The sequence below is a fragment of the Callithrix jacchus genome, chromosome 21, assembly GCF_049354715.1.
Source record: "Callithrix jacchus isolate 240 chromosome 21, calJac240_pri, whole genome shotgun sequence".
Classification (NCBI taxonomy): domain Eukaryota; kingdom Metazoa; phylum Chordata; class Mammalia; order Primates; family Cebidae; genus Callithrix; species Callithrix jacchus.
Genome location: NC_133522.1, coordinates 43,033,782 through 43,053,157, shown reverse-complemented (window position 1 = coordinate 43,053,157; position 19,376 = coordinate 43,033,782). Strand labels below are relative to the sequence as shown.

Here is a 19,376-nt window from a genome sequence, read left to right as displayed (position 1 = left end):
GAGTTATTGCATGTTTGGTCTAAGTTGATGATATCTTTGCCTTTTTGAACTTTATTTTACAAACTAAGGATCTTCCATAAACCCTCTTGGACCACACACCAGCAGCAGACGCATGACAAATTTAAAAGGTAACTTTGATCTGTTTTGTTTTGTTTTAGGTTTTTGTTTTGTTTTTTTTTACTCTAACATTCAGCCAAATAAATATAAAAAATAACCAAGTTTCATCTGCCATCTTTTCACTGGGTGACACTCTACTTTCATTCCTTTAGGTATTTAGAAAATGTTTATTGCTGTCAGCAACCCAATAGATAAGTGATTCCAAAACAAATCCTAAATCAAGCACTTTTTAGACTTAACTCCTTCCTTCCCAAACATGCCTGTGTAATGATTTGTTCAAAGATCTGAAGTGAACGACATCAGATCAGATATGCAGTCCTTCAAAGAAAATGGTTTCAGTTAACTTAAATCCCAAAACTTGCCCTCATTTTCACCTCCCGAGCCCATCCTTATCAGGAGCTTCTTGTCACCAGTGAGATTAGTGGTAGTTAGTGTATTGGACCAAATAAGATTTTTTTCCTTTGGGTTAACCAAGACAATGTCATGAGCCAAATAACTTATGTGATTGAAAGGCACTAATGGTTCATGACCAGCCTGGTAAAACCCCGTCTCTACTAAAAATTAGCCAGTCGTGTTGCCATGCCGCTGTAATATCAGCTACTGGGGAGCCTGAGGCAGGAGAATCACTTGAACCCAGAAGGCGGAGCTTGCAGTGAGCCAAGGTTGTGCCACTGCACTCCAGCCTGGGCGAGGCAACAAGAGCAAAACTCCGTCTAAAAAAGAAAAGAAAAGAAAGGCACTAATGAAGTCCATCTACCACGTTTTCTATGGATCAATAGACTATTTCAGAAATACCCTTGATTAAAAGTCTCTAAAATTTTAGCTAAGGTCATTTCATGATTACAGTCTTTTAAATCTACCTAAGTTGGGCCCGGCGCGGTGGCTCACGCCTGTAATCCCAGCACTTTGGGAGGCCGAGGCGGGTGGATCACGAGGTCAAGAGATCGAGACCATCGTGGTCAACATAGTGAAACACCGTCTCTACTAAAAATACAAAAAAATTAGCTGGGCATAGTGGCACGTGCCTGTAATCCCAGCTACTCAGGAGGCTGAGGCAGGAGAATTGCCTGAACCCAGGAGGCAGAGGTTGCGGTGAGCCGAGATCGAGCCATTGCACTCCAGCCTGGGTAACAAGAGCAAAACTCCGTCTCAGAAAAAAATAAATAAATAAATAAAATAAAAATAAATCTTCCTAAGTCATGAAAATGGAATGGTATTGGATGGTTGATTTTTAAATATTTTCATTTTTGCTTTTTAATAAGTATCACTTATTTTAGAAGTAATATCTATTTATTGTAGAGAATTTTAAAACTACAGAGAATAAAAAAATTAAAATCATCCATAATCCATCACCCAAAGATAATTACTCCTAATAGTCTTGTATGAGTCCTGGTCAGTGTATCTGTGTGTTACATATGAATATTTAACCAAAAAAAGCGGGATCACACTGCAAATATAATTTTGTGGCCTCATTTTAAAAATAACATTACATTGTGAACATTTATATTGCATCAAGTGAATGCACTAAAATTTATTTCACAAAGTCTCTGTTATTAGGATTTTGGGATGGTTCGAAGTTTTCATTTTTATAACTGTTGTAGCAGCAAATATTCTTGAACAAAAATCTTTGTCCTTTTCTCTGATTTACCCTTGGGAAAGAGTTTTAGAAGGATAAGGGGATATAAAATTTCTGGAACTCCTGCGGATTGCCAAATTGCCAGGAAGGTAGCCGCAGTTTTACATTCCCACCAACAAAGCATGACTGTTCAGTTGTCCACATCATGTATTGATTGTTTATTCAATAAGCATTTTATGCTTTAATTATTTAAGAAAATGACAACAGATCTTCCATGATCATTTTGAGAATTAGTGAAATGAGTTCAGAGAAATCACAAAGTATGTTTTGGAGAGCTGACCGGCCATGCTTTCACAGGAATTTACTTAGCAACCTGTATTAAGAGCTTCCTGGCAAGCCTAAGAGGCTGAAGTCACCTGTTCGTGTGACATAACTGAAACTTTCAAACTCGTTTAGGTAATTCCCTTCACAGGCTGGGTACGGATATAATCCCGGTGATTTGGGAAGCTGAGGTGGGAGGATTGCTTGATCCTAGGAGTTCGAGGCTGCAGTGAGCTGTGATGGTGTCACTGCACACCAGCCTAGGTGACAGAGCGAGACCCTGTCTCTTAACAAAACAAGAAAAGAAGAGAAAATACCCTCACACACAACGTAATTCCTTTTCAAGAATAAAAATGGTTACGGAGTTGCCTAATTTATTTATTTTTGTCTGTATTTCTATTTCCTTTCCTTTTTGATGTTAACTTTTTATTTATTTATTTATTATTTTTCCATAAGTTATAGGGGTACAGGTGGAATTTGTTACATGAGTTCCTTAGTGGTGATTTGTGAGATTTTGGCGCACCCATCACCTGAGCAGTGTACACTGCACCGGATTTGTTGTCTTTTATCCCTCGCCCCCTCCCAACTTTCCCCCCAAGTCTCCAGGGTCCACTGTATCCTTCTTATGCCTTTGTGTCCTTGGAGCTTAACTCCCACATATCAATGAAAACATATGATGTTGGGTTTTCCATTCCTGAGTTACTTCGCTTGGAAGAATAGTTTCCAGTCTCATCCAGATCACTGCAAATGCTAGGTGTTTGTTTGTTTGTTTGTTCGTTCGTTTTGAAACAGAGTCTTGTTCTATCACCCAGGCCGGAGTGCAATGGCATGATCTCAGCTCCCTCAGCAACCTCTGTCTCCCAGGTTCAAGCAATTCTCCTGCCTCAGCCTCCTGAGTAGCTGGGATTACACAGGCCTGCCACTACGCCCAGCTAATTTTTATATTTTTACTAGAGAAGGGGTTTCACCATATTGATCAGGCTGGTCTCAAACTCCTGACCTTGTGATCCACCCACCTCGACCTCCCAAAGTGCTGGTATTACAGATGTGAGCCACCGCACCCAGCCTGCAAATGCTGTTAATGCATTCCTTTCTTTGGCTGGGTAGTAGTCCATTGTGATTGACGGGCATTTGGGTTAGTTCTACAATTTTGCAATTGTGCTGCTATAAACATGCGTGTGCAAGTATCTTTCTTGTGTAATGACTTATTTTTCTCTGGGTAGATACCCGTAGCAGGATTGCTGGATCAAATGGTAGTTCTACTTTCAGTTCTTCAGGGAATCTCCACGCTGTTTTCCATGAACAGTTGTACTAGTTTGCATTCCCGCCAGCAGTGTAGAAGTGTTCCCTGATCACCGCATCCACGTTTTTTGGTTTTTTGATGATGGCCATTCTTGCAGGAGTGAAGTGATATCACATGTTGGTTCTGATGTGCATTTCCCTGATCATCAGTGATGCTGACCACTTTTTCATGTTTGTCGGCCATTTGTATGTCTTCTTTTGGGAATTGTCTATTGATGTCCTTAGCCTACTTTTTGATGGGATTGTTCGTTTTTTTCTTACTGATTTGTTTGAGTTTGTTGTAGATTCGGGCTGTTTAGACTTTATCGGGTGTATAGACTGTGAAGACTTTCTCCCGCTCCGTGGGTTGTCTGTTTACTCTGCTGACTGTGCCTTTTGCTGTGCAAAACTCTTTAGTTTAATTATGTCCCAACTATTGATTTTTGTCTTTATCGCATTTGCTTTTGGGCTCTTGGTCATGAAATCTTTGCCTAAGCCAATGTCTACAAGGATTTTTCCAATGTTATCTTCTAGAATTTTTATAGTTTCAGTTCTTAAATTTAAGTCCTTAATCCATCTTGAGTTGATTTTTATGTAAGGCAAAAGAAGAGGATCCAGTTTCATTCTCCTGCATGTGGCTATCCCATCATCCCAGCACCGTTTGTTGAAAAGTGTGTCCTTTTCCCACTTCATGTTTCTTTTTTGTTTTGTTGAAGATCAGATGGCTGTAAGTATTTGGGTTTATTTCTGGGTTCTTGTAATGGAACAGAAGGAGTTAATTATGTTTACAAGTCATGGACAGACTCTATATCTTCATTTCCTTATCATTGGGAGTATTCCGAGCTCAGAATTTTCCCAATGCAAAAAAAAAAAAGGCTCTGAAGAGCCGGACCTGGGAACCTGGCCAGTTCCCTGATCCAATTTTTGGTAAACACCTCAAGGATGTTAGTTACATGATGAAGACGTGGACAGTGTCCTGACTTGACCCTTCTTTGTTTTAAAAAGTATAAAAGATTGTTTAGCAGAAGCCGAGCTGAGCTTCGATGGTGATTTGGTTTGGACTTGCGAAAACCCGTGCTGCTTTACTGCCGGTGTTGAAGTTTGTGAGCGTCTCTAGGTATCCTTGTAAATAAACCCTTTTTCTCTTTCTTTGTAAACAAACTCTTTTTCTCTATATACCTCGGCTGGTGTTTTTCTTCCCACGAATCTGCCTGAAAAGATTAGAAAATCCAAGCTTGGTACTGAGCAGTGCTCACACAGCTCTCTATTCTGCTCCATTGGTCTGTGGGTCTATTTTTATACCAGTATCACACTGTTTTGGTGACGATGGCCTTGTACTATTTTAAGCTCAGGTAGTGTGATGCTCCAGATTTGTTCCTTTTGCTTAGTCTTGCTTTGGCTTGCGGGGTCTTTTTCAGTTCCATATGAATTTTAGAATTGTTTTTTCTAATTCTGTGAAGAATATTGGTGGCATTTTGATGGGGATTGCATCGAATTTGTAGATTGCTTTTGGTAGTATGGCCATTCTCACAATACTGGTTCTACCCACCCATGAGCATGGGTTGTGTTTCAATTTGTTTGCGTTGTCTGTGAGTTCTCTTTCTTTTTTCTTTTTCTTGAGATGGAGTTTCACTCTTGTTGCCCAAGTTGGAGTGCAATGGCGCCATATTGGCTCACTGCAACCTCTGCCTCCCAGGTTCAAGCAATTCTCCTGCTTCAGCCTCCTGAGTAGCTGGGCTCACAGGCACGTGCAACCACCCCAGTTAATTTTTTTATTTTTAGTAGCAACGGGATGTTGTCATGTTAACCAGGCTGGTCCTGAATTCCTCACCTCAGGTGATCCACCCACCTCGGCCTTCCAAACTGCTGGGATTACAGGCATGAGCCACCATGTGCGGCCATGATTTTTGTTTTTAATTCTGTTTATCAGATGCATCACATATATTGACTTGCTTATGTTAGACCATACCTGCATCCCTGGTATGAAACTACTTGATCATAGTGAATCATCTTTTTGATACGTTGTTGGATTCAGTTAGTTAGTATTTTGTTAAGGATTTTAGCGTCTATATTCATCAGGGGATATTGGTCTGTAGTTTTGGATTTTTTCAATTATGTCCTTTCCTGATTTTTGTATTAGGGTGATGCTGGCTTCATAAATGAGTTAGGGCGGGTTCCCTCTTTCTCTATCTTGTGAATAGCGTCAAAAGGATTGGTACCAATTCTTTGAATGTCTGCTAGAATTCTGCTGTGAATCCATCTGGTCCTGGACTTTTTTTTGGTTGGTAGGTTTTTTTTTTTTTTTATTATTACCATTTCAATCTTGTTGCTTGTTATTGATCTGTTCAAGGTATCTAATTCTCCCTGATTGAAGCTTGGAAGGTTGTATTTTTTCTGGAATTTATCCATCTCTTCTAGATTTTCTAGTTTATGTGCATAAAGGTGCTCATAGTAGCCTTGAATGATCTTTTGCATTTCAGTGGTGTCAGTTGTAATATCTCCTATTTCATTTCTTAATGAAGCTTTTTGGATTTTCTTTCTTTTCTTGGTTAATCTTGCTCATGGTCTATCAACTTCACTTATCTTTTCAAAGAACCAGCTTTTTGTTCCATTTATCTTTTGTATTTTTGTTTCAATTTCATTTAGTTCTGCTCTGATCTTGGTTATTTTCTTTCTTCTGCTGGGGTTGGGGTTGGTTTTCCTTGTTTCTCTGGTTCCTTGAGGTGTCACTTTGGATCGTCGGCTTGTGCTCTTTCAGTCTTTTTGATGTTGGTGTGTAGGGCTGTGAACTTGCCTTTTAGCACAGCCTCTGCTGTATCCCAGAGGTTTTCATAGCTTGTGTCATTATGGTTTTTCAGTTTGAATACTTTTCTTTTTTTTTTTTTTCTTGAGACAGAGTTTCGCTCTTGTTACCCAGGCTGGAGTGCAATGGCACGATCTCAGCTCACTGCAACCTCCACCTCCTGGGTTCAGGCAATTCTCCTGCCTCAGCCTCCTGAGTAGCTGGGATTACAGGCACGCGCCACCATGCCCAGCTAATTTTTTGTATTTTTAGTAGAGACGGGGTTTCACCATGTTGACCAGGATGGTCTCTATCTCTTGACCTCGTGATCCACCCGCCTCGGCCTCCCAAAGTGCTGGGATTACAGGCTTGAGCCACCGTGCCCGGCCCAGTTTGAATACTTTTCTAATTTCCATCTTAATCTCGTTTTTTGCCCAATGCTCATTCAGGAGCAGGTTATTTAATTTCCATGTATTTGCATGGTTTTGAAAGTTCCTTTTGGAGTTGATTTCCAGTTTTATTCCACTGTGGTCTGAGAGAGTGCCTGATATAATCTCAATTTTCTTAAATTTATTAAGGCTTGTTTTATGGCCTATCATATGAACTATCTTGTAGAAAGTTCCATGAGCTGTTCAATAGAATGTACATTCTGTGGTTGTTGAATGAAATGCTCTGTATAGGCCGGGCACGGTGGCTCACGCCTGTAATCCCAGCACTTTGGGAGGCCGAGGCGGGTGGATCACGAGGTCAAGAGATAGAGACCATCCTGGTCAACATGGCGAAACCCCGTCTCTACTAAAAATACAAAAAATTAGCTGGGCATGGTGGCGCGTGCCTGTAATCCCAGTTACTCGGGAGGCTGAGGCAGGAGAATTGCCTGAACCCGGGAGGTGGAGGTTGCGGTGAGCCGAGATCGCACCATTGCACTCCAGCCTGGGTAACAAGAGCGAAACTCTGTCTCAAAAAAAGAAAAGGAAATGCTCTGTATATATCTGTTAAGCCCATTTGTTCCAAAGAATAGTTTAAAGTCATTGTTTCTTTGTTGACTTTCTGTCTTGATGACCTGTCTAGTTCTGTCAGTGGAGTATTGAAGTCCCCCACTATTATTGTGTTGCTGTGTTTGTATCTCATTTGTTAGGTCTATTAGTAATTGTTTTATAAATTTGGGGACACCAGTGTTCGGTGTATACGTGTTTAAGATAGTGATACTTGCCTGTTGGACAAGGCCTTTTACCATTATATAATGTCCCTCTTTGTCTCTTTTAACTGCTGTTGCTTTACAGTTTGTTTTGTCTGACATAAGAATAGCCATACCTGCTCGCTTTTGGTGTCCATTTGCATGAAATGCCTTTTTCCAACCCTTGAAGTTTATGTGAGTTTTTATGTGTTAGGTGAGGCAGCAGATGGTTGCTGAGTTCTTATCCATTCTGCTGTTCTGCATCTTTAAAGTGGAGCATTTAGGTTACTTCCATCCAGTGTTAGTATTGAGATGTGGGGTGCCATTGCATTCATCGTGCTGTTTCTTGTTTGGTTTTTGCTGTTGTTGTTTTTGCTTTTTAACTTGTGTTTTTGTTTTATAGGGCCTGTGTGATTTATGCTTTAAAGAGATTCTGTTTTGATGTGTTTCCAAGATTTGTTTCAAGATTTAGAATTCCTTTTAGCCGTTCTTGCAGTGCTGGCTTGGTAGTGGCCAATTCTCCCAGCATTCGTTTGTCTGAAGAAGACTGTATCTTTCCTTCACATACGATGCTTAGTTTCTCTGGATACAAAATTCCTGGCTGATAATTGTTTTGTTTTAGGAGGCTGAAGGTAGGACCCCAATCCCTTCTAGCTTGTAGGGTTTCTGCTGAGAAATCTGCTGTTAATCTATAGGTTTTCTTTTATAAGTTACCTTAAAGCTCTTAAGATTCTTTCCTTTGTCTTAACTTTGGATAACCTGATGACAATGTGCTTAGGGGATGATCTTTTTGCAACGAGCTTTCCAGGTGTTCTTTGTGTTCTTGTGTTTGGATGTCTAGGTTTCTAGCAAGGCCAGGGAAGTTTTCTTTGATTAGTCCCCCAAATGCGTTTTCCAAACTTTTAGATTTCTCTTCTTCCTCAGGACCACTGATTATTCTTAGGCTTGGTTGTTAAACTTAATCCCAGACTTCATGGAGGCTTTGTTCATATTTTCTTTTTTTTTTGAGACTGAGTTTCGCTCTTGTTCCAGGCTGGAGTGCAATGGCGCGATCTCCTCACAACCTCTGCCTCCTGGGATCAGGCAATTCTCCTGCCTCAGCCTCCTGAGTAGCTGGGATTACAGGCACGCGCCACCGTGCCCAGCTAATTTTTTGTATTTTTAGTAGAGACAGGGTTTCACCATGTTGACCAGGATGGTCTCGATCTCTTGACCTCGTGATCCACCCGCCTCGGCCTCCCAAAGGGCTGGGATTACAGGCGTGAGCCACTGCGCCCGGCTGTCCATATTTTCTTACTTTTTTTTCTTTGTCTTCGTTGGATTGGGTTAATTTGAAGACCTTGTCTTCAGACTCTGCATTTCTTTCTTCTACATGTTAATTCTATTGCTGAGACTTTCCGGGGCATTTTGCATTTCTAACATGTGTCCAGTGTTTCCTGAATTTTTTATTGTTTTTCCTTTAAGCCATTTATTTCCTTGAATATTTCTCCCTTCGCTTCTTGTATCGTTTTTGGATTTCCTTGCATCGGGCTTCACCTTTCTCTGGTGCCTCCTTCGTTTGCTTAATAACTACCTCCTGAATCCTTTTTCAGGTAAATCAGGAATTTCCTCCTGGTTTGGATCCATTGCTGGTAACTAGTGTGATTGGAGCGGGGTACTGAGGAGGGATAAAGAGCGTTGTTTTGTCTTAGTACCAGAGTGGGCTTTCTGGTTCCTTCTCATTTGCGCAGGCTCTGTCAGAGGGAAGGTCTGGGCTGAAGGCTGCTGTTCAGATTCTTTTGTCACACTGGGTGTTCCCTTGACGTAGTACTCGTCCCCTTTTCCTATGCATGTGGCTTCCTGTGAGTCGAACTGCAGTGATTGTTGTCTGTCTTCTGGGTCTAGCCACCCAGCAAGTCTACCCGGCTCCAGGCTAGCACTGGGGGGTTGTCTGCACAGAGTCCTGTGATGTGAACCATCTGTGGGTCTGTCCGCCATGGATACCACTGCCTGTTCCAGTGGAGGCGGCAGGAGGGTACAATGGACTCTGTGAGGGTTCTTAGCTTTGGTGGTTTAATTCTCTATCTTGTGCTGGTTGGCCTCCTGCCGGGAGGTGGCGCTTTCCAGGGAGCATCAGCTGTGGTAGCAGGGAGAGGGACCAGCAGTGGGCAGGGCCCTAGAACTCCCAAGAGCATATGCCCTTTGTCTTCACAACCAGGGTGGGTAGGGAAGGGCCATCAGGTGGGGCAGGACTAGGCGTGTCTGAGATCAGACTCTCCTTGGGCGGGTCTTGCTGTGGCTGCTGTTGGGATGGGGGTGAGATTCCCAGGTCACTGGAGTTGTATACCTAGGAGGATTATGGCTGCCTCTGCCGAGTCATGCAGGTTGTCAGGGAAGTAGGGAAAGCTGGCAGTCACAGGCCTTACCCAGCTCCCACACAAACCAAAGGGCTGATCTCACTGGGTGACCCAGGCTTGAGAACTTGCCCCAGGCTACCTGCCTCCCAGCTGCAAGGCAAGAAAAAGGCGTGGTTCTTCCCCGGCCTGTGGAGCCTGCACACTGTGGATTCATGCCCTCCCCCAACCAAGTTCTGGCCAGGAGGCTTCTTGCCCCAGTTCAGATGGAGATTTCCTTCTCCCTGCGGCATCCCCTCCACCCATCCTCTAGCTGCCCTCCCAGTGGTCCCTGTGGTGCTGGGCAGGAATGGCCTGCCTAGGGACCCAGTGTGCTCCCTAGGCCTTTCCACTGCTTCCTGTACCCCTGTATTTCGCTTGGCTCTCTCACTTCGCTCAGTTCCAGTTAAGGTCAGAAACGTCTCCCACAAACAGACCTTCAGTTTCTCCGGTGGGGGTATGTGTTCAGGAGAAAAGGATCTCCCTTTCCCACTCCTGCAGTTGGGGTGCTCACAGTATTGGGGGTGTCTCCTGGGTCCTGCAGGAGTAGTCTGCTTCCTTCAGAGAGTTTGTGTGTTCTCTCGAGATTGCCGGTTTGTTCTTGCAGTCAGTCTGGAGCTAGAATTCACTGTATGAGCCTCCGAGCACTGCTCTGCCCACCCGAGTCGGAACTGCAATTTAGTCCTCCTCCCGTCTCCATGATGATCCTGCTCCAGTTGTCTAATTTAAACCTGCCTAAACCATCTTTTGCAAATGAGTTGCAGCAATTTTCTGTAATCGGTAACAATGAAAGTAGCCTGGCAAACTCTTCTGTGTCAAGGGAGCAGGATGCAAAGAGAAGAAATGTAGCACTCTTTGATTGTAGACATACACCATTCTGTAAATAGGTCTCAACTGCAGCTCACCACATTTTTTGTTAGTCTGTTTTGTGACAGGGTGTAACTGTGTTGCCCAGGCTAGAGTTCAGTGGTATGATCATAACTCACTGCAGCCTTGAATACTTGAGCCCTGGGCTCAACTGATCCTCCTGCATCAGCCTCCTGAGTAGCTGGGACTTACAGGCATGTGCCGTGACACCCAGCTAATTTTTGTGTGTGTTTGTGTGTGTAGAGATGTCTTGCTATGTTTCCCAGGCTGCATATTTTTTTTAAAAGAATACAGAAACCACAATTCTAAAATTATGTATAATCATGTGCTTTTCCTTTTGGAGATTTGCATGATACTATAGAAACTTCTGGAGCCTCCGTATCATTGGCAAGGACACCCATTGCCACTTTTTTGTAGCCCGCAAATATCAGCTGATAGAAGGCCAGATAAACCAACGTGTCTATGACCCAGACCTACTCTTATTTCTCAGAAAAATTATGAGTTGAAATTCCCTTTTCCGCTCTTTAGCTTTTTAATTTTTCTGGTTGCACAACATAGTATTTTCAAAGAAATCTTTCCAGAAATGGAATTCCATCTTGGCAGCATCTTATCTCAATCAGTAAGTGTCCAAGGCACAGACAGTTTCGTTTCTTGAAAAGGATTTGCAAGCTAAACCTTTGCAAAAAAGCTGCTCTGAAAAACCTGTCTCGGGCTTGACTTTTTTTTTCAATGTGGAGTGCTTCATGAATTAGTGTGTCATCCTCACACAGAAGCCGTGCTAATCCTCTCCGTATCGTTCCAATTGTAGTATGCATGCAGCTAAAGTGAGGAGGGGCTTGGACTGTTGGTGAGATGCTGCTATCACAATGTCCTTCTGGATGGGACACTTGAGGCCCCTGATGGAGCCAGGCTGCAGCTGTCTTTTGCTTTGCAATCAGAAAAAGGAAGGATGTGCGAACCACACGTCGCTCTCGGCTCACTTCAAATCTGGGCATCTTTTACGGCACAAGAACACTTCCTCCTGGAATCCCTCAGACACCCACAGCTGCTGCTGATTGGACCCTGCCCCTGCTAGCTGGCCTGTCTTGGCTACGCCTCACAGCAACAGAAGAAGCCAAGATCACAACACTGCACTCCAGACTGGGCAACCAAGCGAGAGTCTGTCTCAAAATAAAGTAAAGCTAGATGTGGTGGCTCACACCTGTAATCCCAGCACTTTGAGAGCCTGAGGCGGGCAGATCACAAGGTCAGGAGTTCAAGACTAGCCTGGCCAGCATGGTGAAACCTCGTCTCTACTAGAAGTACAATAAATTAGGCAGTATTTTACAGGTGGTGCACGTCTGTAATCCCAGCTACTCGGGAGGCTGAGTCAGGAGAATCACTTGAACCTGGGAGGCAGAAGTTGCAGTGAGCCAAGATTGCACTACTGCATTCCAGCCTGGACGACAGAGCGAGACTCCACCTCAAAAAAAAAAAAAAAAAAAAGAAGTACTAGGAAAATGAAATCAAAAAAAGACAAACAATAGAAACCTGATTTTTTTTTTTTATAACTAGACTCAATAAACAAAAACTTTCTCTGTCAAATTCCTATAGAAGTTTCTCAACATTTCTCTCAATCCTGGCCGGGCAGGACGCAGTACACAGACCCCACTTAGAGAATCGTTGGTTTCTTTATTCATGTTCCCACTGGCCTTTGAGCTCTGGGAGGTCACCGGTCCTATTCACCACGATGTCCCTAAGGCCTAGCATGGTACCTGGCACATAGCAGGTATTCAATGCATTCTTAGTGAATGACTCGAGTGGTTGAATGAACAAGCATCCAGTGACAAAGGAGGGCATGTGGGAAGAGGAGTCCCCGGAATGTCTGGCTGAGTTGGTCACTGTTGGCCCAGTGGCAGGGTACAGGCTATGAAATCTGCAAGCATTCTGGGGACCCACAGGGACACAAGGATTACTCCTGCTGTCCAGGCCCATGGCAGTCAGGAGAGGCCCGGGGCAGTGGCCGCTGCCCAGGTGGAAGCCACCCTTATCTCAGGACAGCTCAGTATGGGCTGCGCCCCTCTGATTCTGATCTCTAACCAGATTCCCTGTGAAGGCCCTGGGTGGAAATTCAGACGAGGTCCATTGATGGGGGTCCCTGGGTGGGGGCAGGCCACTTGAGGGGAGACAGAGAGAGACCCTGAGGAGGCAGGTTTCGGTGGGGTGGCCCGTCCTTTGCCCTCTGCTAGTACGGGTCCCTGAGCAACGTGCAGCATGGACTGGGTCTCAGAGCAAGGCCAGCAAGGACTCATGCCTGACATAGAGACAGCCTCTGTGGGGCTCGGGAACAGGAGAAAGACAGGAGGCAGCGATCAAGCCCGCCAGGCTTCCAAGGCTGGCCCCTGCAGTGTGACACACCTGACTTCAAGAGAAAGCCACAGCGCAGATAAGGAAATGGAACTTTCCTGGACTTATCAGCCTGGCTAGGAAAAATGTTGTGGGCAAAACACTCAGGACAGAGAGCAATGGGCCAGGGGTGGGGGCTGGACCCAGGAGCCTCCAGGACACAGGCAGGAGGTGACCGCCAGGTCAAGCAGAAAGCCCCAGCTGTGGGACTCCTTGGAGGCGCTCATGGGGAAGGCGGTAAGAGGCAGGGCGGGGCCAAGAGATGAAATGAAAGCGCAGCCAGGAGAGACCAGAAGAGGGGAAGCAGAGGCTGAGCCCAGGACGGGGCCTCCTTCCGCCTGCTGTCCGAGGGAAGCCGTCTGGTCCAGCATCAGGTTGAAAGGCATGGTAGCCTTGGGAGACAATCCTCAAAGTTCCCTAATTTTTTTTTTTTTTGAGAGAGCCTCACTGCATTGCCCAGGCTGGAGTGCAGTGGCGCAGTCTGGGCTCACTGAAACCTCTGCCTCCAGGGTTCCAGCGATTCTCCTGCCTCAGCCTCCCAATCTTGGCTCAGTGCAACAAGCCGAGATTGGGAGGCTGAGGCAGGAGAATGGTCTTCTCTTGTGTGCAGAAAAATAACTGTGCTCATTTTCATGGTCATTTTTTTAAGAGCTGGCAGAAGGGTGGGAAAATCTCAGCTGAGATTACAGGTGTGAGCCACCACGCCTGGGTAACTTTTGTACTTTTAGTAGAGACGGGGTTTCACCATGTTGGCCAGGCTGGTCTCAAACTCCTGACCTCAAGTGATGTGCCTGCCTCGACCTCCCAAAGTGCTGGGATTACAGGCATGAGCCACCACACCTGGGCACAAAGTTCTTATTAATAAAAGGCCCCAAGAAAGGCAGGCCTGCACAGAAAATACTATCCTTTACCATCTCTAGGGAGTCTATGTGACCAGAGCAAGACACTGTCTCAAAAAAAAAAGAAAGAAATCCAAATTGACCTATGGGAAAATCAATTTTATAGGTCAAAGTGCTCACATATCAGCATTGCACATGGGTCTGCCTGATGCAGCTAGGTCCAGGACAGAAGGCAGTGAGGGCGGGGGGCCACCGGCCTCTTCCTCGGGCCGCTCTGGGTGTGGAGCAGAGCGGTCTCCAGGAGAACAGAGGCTGATGGCAACTGTGAAGAGAGAAGCTGCTGCACCCCCAGAGCAGAGGGAAAAGGGACAGTCACAGGGAAGCTGACTCAGAGAAGCAAATGGGCTGGGTCATCCCTCGGGGAGGTCAGTCCTCGGGGAGGACTCTCAGGGGTGGTCCCTGTCCCCAGGTGGGTCCTTCTGGGCAAGTCTCAGGATGTGCTCAGCCAGTTCTCAAGACAGTCACCAACCTGAAGACCTCAGGGCCAAGCCGGCCCATGCAAACAGACTGTGCAGGCGGCCTGGTGAAGCTGGCCCTGTCCCATGTCTGTGCTGACTCAAATGTAAGTCTACGTTGGTTTCAGCTCAGGGTTTTGTTTTGTTTTGAGACAGAGTCTCACCCTGTCGCCCAGGCTGGAGTGCAATGGTGCAATTTCAGTTCACTGCAACCTCTACCCCCCAATTTCAACTGATTCTGGTGCCTCAGCCCCCCGAGTAGCTGGTATTACAGGCGTGCACCACCACGCCTGGCTAATTTTTGTATTTTTAGTAGAGACAGGGTTTCTCCATGTTGGCCAAGCTGGTCGCAGATTCCTGACCTCAAGTGATCCACCTGCCTCAGCCTCCAAAAGTGCTGGGATTACAGGTGTGAGCCACTGCACCTGGCCTAGCTCAGGGTTTTAAGTGGATTAGTGAGTTGTTTTTTTCCCCAGGGCACCTCAGTTTTTGAAGGTGTGCCCTGATGTCCCTGGGCAGCTCAACACTAAATATCCAACCACCCCTTCCGGTGTGATGAGGCTGCCTGGCTACCCTAGGAAGAATCAACCACAGTACTCTGTGGAAGAAGGAATGCCCAGTACCGTCCCCTAGAGCCGCCTGCAGTGACTGTCATCTGGCCCACCCTCTCCTGCCGCTCTACCTGCTCAGGCCTGCCTCCAGAGGCATCAGGTGAGAGGGGCCGGATTTGCAAGGGCTGTGGCAGGAAGGACAGCACCCCTACCTGCAGGACCCAGGCCAGGAGGCCCTGACCAAGGCCTGATGTGGGGAGAGGCTGTAACCACAACCCCCCTCTCTGGCTCCAGCCCTTTCCTTTCCACCCCACTGATGGGGGAACAGTGGGTGGCAGTGGGGACAGAACAGTGACACTAATGCTTACTTGGGAAAATGTTAATTTGCCTGGAGATATGCTCTTGTTCCACCCCTGGGGACCTCCCTCAGGTTAATACATAGTTGTGGGGTCCCTGATTCTCCCTTAGCATCCTCTGGCAAGGCCACGTCTCCCAATGCCACTCATAGAGCCCTGGGGACCTGGATGCTGGTCCCAAGGGACCCCTATGAGAGTTGAGCAAGTTGTCAATCACGTGCACTTCAGTATCCTCAGCTGTCAAATGGTGATTGTTATGTCACAGGGCTGTTGTGAAGACGAAATGAGTAAAATACTCAGACCGGCGCTGGTGCAGAGTAAGGACTCAACAAGTGTTATGTGATTACGTAAGTCCTATTCTTGCTGTTTCAGAGATGCAAGCGTCCCTCATGCAACCCAGGTCAGGAAGGCAGCTGGGATTAGAAACACAAAGGAACAAAGAACTGATCTTACCACTGAAAGTAATGGCAAAACCCGCGGTGACTTTCGCACCACCCAAACAGCTAGCCCACAGGTCTCTCAGCTGCTCACCTCTGTTCCTCCAGCCACGGCTGTTTCATTTCACGTCCCCTACAGATCAGCTTCCTCTACTCCCCATCCTATGGCCAAATGTGTCGATCCATCCCAGATCCTCAACGTTTGTATTTTAGGCTCAAAACGATACAATGGAATATTATTTGGCCAGAAACAGGAATGAAGTCCTGATACATGCTACAACTTGTATGAGGCTTGAAAACCCTGTGCTAGGCCAGGCGCGGCGGCTCACGCCTGTAATCCCAGCACTTTGGGAGGCCGAGATGGGCGGATCATGAGGTCAAGAGATCGAGACCATCCTGGACAACATGGTGAAACCCCATCTCTACTAAAAATACAAAAAATTAGCTGGGCGTGGTGGCGCGTGCCTGTAATCCCAGCTACTCAGGAGGCTGAGGCAGGAGAATTGCCTGAACCCAGGAGGCGGAGGTTGCAGTGAGCCGAGATCACGCCATTGCACTCCAGCTTGGGTAACAAGAGCAAAACTCCGTCTCAAAAAAAAAAAAAAAAAAAAGAGAGAAAAGAAAACCCTGTGCTAAGTGAAAGAGCCTGCCATAAAAAGCCACATCTTATGTGGTTCATTTATATGAAAATCCAGAATAGGGATATCTATAAAGACCAAAATGAAATAAGCAGATTTGGTTCTGGGTTTTTTTTTTTGAGATAGAGTCTCACTCTGTCGCCCAGGCTGGAGTGCAGTGGTGCAACCTTGGCTCACTGCAACCTCCATCTCCCAGGTTCGAGTGATTTTCCTGCTTCAGCCTCTTCAGTAGCTGGAATTACAGGCACGTGTCACCACGCCCAGCTAATTTTTGTATTTTTAACAGAGATGGGATTTCACCATGTTGGCCAGGCTGGTCTCGAACTCCTGACCAGGTGATTTGCCCGCCTCAGCCTCCCGCAGGCATGAACTGTAATCTGTGCCCAGACTAGATAAGTAGACTTGTGGTTGCTTAGGGTATGGTGGGGAAATAGAGGACTGATGGCTAATACATATGAGGTTCCTCTTTTGAAGTGATGAAATGTTTTAAAATTGTGGTGATGATTGCATGTATCTGTGTGAATATACTAAAAACCATTGAATTGTACACTTTAAATGGGTGAATTATAAAGTATGTGAATTCTATCTCAACACTGCTATTTTTTAAAAAATGAATGAATGAAAACTGGTAATAACAATCAAAAAAGCTACCTATGTCAATCATATGAGAAACATCCCAAAGTGAAAACTGACCTAAAATTTGAGAAAACTGACCTCTTGATAAAGCATTCCCCCTTGTATTGCCTAGTTAGCTTCCCAGTGCTGAGGGATTTGTATTTACTTATTGCATCTTATGCAACACAAGAAATAATACTCTTTTTTTGAGACAGGGTCTCGTTCTATTGCCCAGGCTGGAGTGCAGTGGCATGATCTTGGCTCCCTGTAACCTTCATTCCCAGACTCAAACCATCTCCCACCTCAGCCTCCCAAGTTGCTGGGAATACAGGCACGCACCACCACGTCTTGCTAAATTTTGTATTTTTTGTAAAGATGGGGTTTTGCCATATTGCCTTGTCTGGTCTTGGGCTCCTGAGCTCAAGTGATTTGACTGCCTCAGCCTCCCAAAGTGGTAGGATTACAGGCGTGAGACATTGTGCCCAGCCTGCAATAAATAATACTTAAAAAATGTTAACTTATCCCAAAATATAGAATCCAAAATAATTTCTTTCCATTTTAAACCTAAGCAAGTAGGTGATTGGTTGTTCTATATCTGTTTGTAGTGAATGTTTGCCCTTTGACCAATGACAAGTTTTTTTGTTTTTGTTTTTGTTTTTTTGAGACAGAGTCTCTCTTTGTCACCCAGGTGCTGGAGTGCAGTGGTATGATCTCGGCTCACTGCAGCCTCCGCCTCCTGAGTTCAAGTGATTCTCATGCTTCCCAAGTAGCTGTGATTACAGGCAAGTGCCACCACACCTGGCTCATTTTTGTATTTTTTGTAGAGATGGGTTTCACCATGTTGGCCAGGCTGGTCTCAAACTCCTGACCTCAGGTGATCCGCCCACCTCAGCCTCCCAAAGTGTTGGGATTACAGGCGTGAGCCACTGTGCCCAGCGACAAGTTTTTCACAAATCCTGTCCTAAGTAGTAGTTCTAGTCCATGTCAATGGTTTCTAAAAACATGAAAAATAGGGCCAAATTCAGGAAGCCCATCTGATCTTGGAGAATACGATTTCTTCTCTACTACTAGTAAATAAGAATATCAAAAGTTGTGGCAGCTTTTAAAGCAAGCAAAAACAGAGAGTAAAGAGTATATGATAAATTCTCCAGTGCTAAAATCCAGCACTGCAGCTGCTCTCTTTGCTGCCTTAGAGTATGGTAGAAAAGAAATGAAACAGGCTGGATGCAGTGACTCACGCTTGTAATTCCAGAACTTTAAGAGGCTGAGGAAGGAAGATCGTTTGAGGCCAGGAGTTCAATACCATCCCGGGCAACATAGCAAGCCATCCACTCTATAAAAAATAAAATTTAAAAATTAGCCAGGCTTGGTGGTACGTGCCTGTAGTTCCAGCTACTTATGAGGCTGAGGCAGGAGGATTGCTTGAGCCTAGGAGTTGTAGGCTGCAGTGAGCTATGATCACGCCAGAGTATTCCAGCCTGGGCAACAGAGCAAGACCTTGTCGCTAAAGAGGAAAGAAAGAAAGAAAATATGTCATTGTTTGTCATTTAAATACGAAATTGTAATGGACATTATTCAAGAAGCTGTTTCTTCTGTATACTAACAAATACCCCAGAGACATGGAAAAGAACAAGCAGCTACAGAAGGAATCAGAATTTAAAGAGAAGTTAAAAGAAAACAGGATACAGCCCTCTCTGCAACCTGCCCCATTAGGGTGTAAAGGCCTCTGAGGTCTGGGAATTCTGGCCAACGCTTCGACTTCCACAGACAGGCCGCAAGCCAAAGGGATCCTTGTTTTCATAGAAAGTCTTCTCCAAACACAGGTGGACACCCAGTTCAGAGACCATGCAGTGAAACTGATGCAGACACTCCGTTTCACTGGGGGCAAACACTGGATTAAGATTAACCTGGGCCATCAACATATCCTACTAGAAGCATGTGAGCTGAATCCAGGTGCCCTGGCTTGAATTCAAATTCTGGCAGAGATGGACTCTGACATGGGGTAGATTATGAGCCCACAGCCACCTGGAAGAACCAGTCACTGGCAAGAGCTTTTAGCCCTGTCAGGAGGTAGACCACCACGCTCCAGAGAGCAGCAGACAAGTGTCCTCTAGGAATGGAGAGACTCAGCCTGGTATTACGTGCTGACAATTGCCCCAGGCATTTTTGTTTTTAAATGAAAAATAAGTTGGAAAATTCCAGCATTTTGGGAAGTCAAGGCAAGTGGATCGCTTGAGCCCAGAGTTTGAGACCAGCCTGGACAACATAGAGAAACCCTGCCTCTGTTTAAAAAAAAAAAAAAATCAGTCAGATGGGGTGACACATGCCTGTATCCCTAGGTACTCAGGAGGCTGAGGTGGGAGGATCGCCTGGGCCCAGGACATTGAGGCTGCAGTGAGCCAACAACACACCACTGCACTCCAGCCTGGGTGACAGATCTTGTCTAAAAAAACAAGAAAGAAAAAGACAGAAAAAAAAATTGATTTCCAGACGTTAGAGGGAAACTGAACACAGCTAACATTTTCCTTTGTATCAAAGCCAGGGCGG

The 19,376-nt window shown here is 45.4% G+C and overlaps 1 long non-coding RNA gene and 1 other non-coding gene across 2 annotated transcripts; one reads left to right on the top strand and one right to left on the bottom strand.

The window, feature by feature from the left end:
* The first annotated feature begins 4,330 nt into the window (after positions 1 to 4,330).
* LOC128930366 (uncharacterized) lies at positions 4,331 to 11,981 on the top strand. The gene is made up of 2 exons (XR_008478325.2): positions 4,331 to 4,412; positions 11,302 to 11,981. It is a non-coding gene; the product is annotated as an uncharacterized LOC128930366 (long non-coding RNA).
* LOC118149985 (U6 spliceosomal RNA) lies at positions 11,219 to 11,321 on the bottom strand. Its single transcript, XR_004737755.1, has one exon. It is a non-coding gene; the product is annotated as a U6 spliceosomal RNA (small nuclear RNA).
* Positions 11,982 to 19,376: the final 7,395 nt, after the last annotated feature.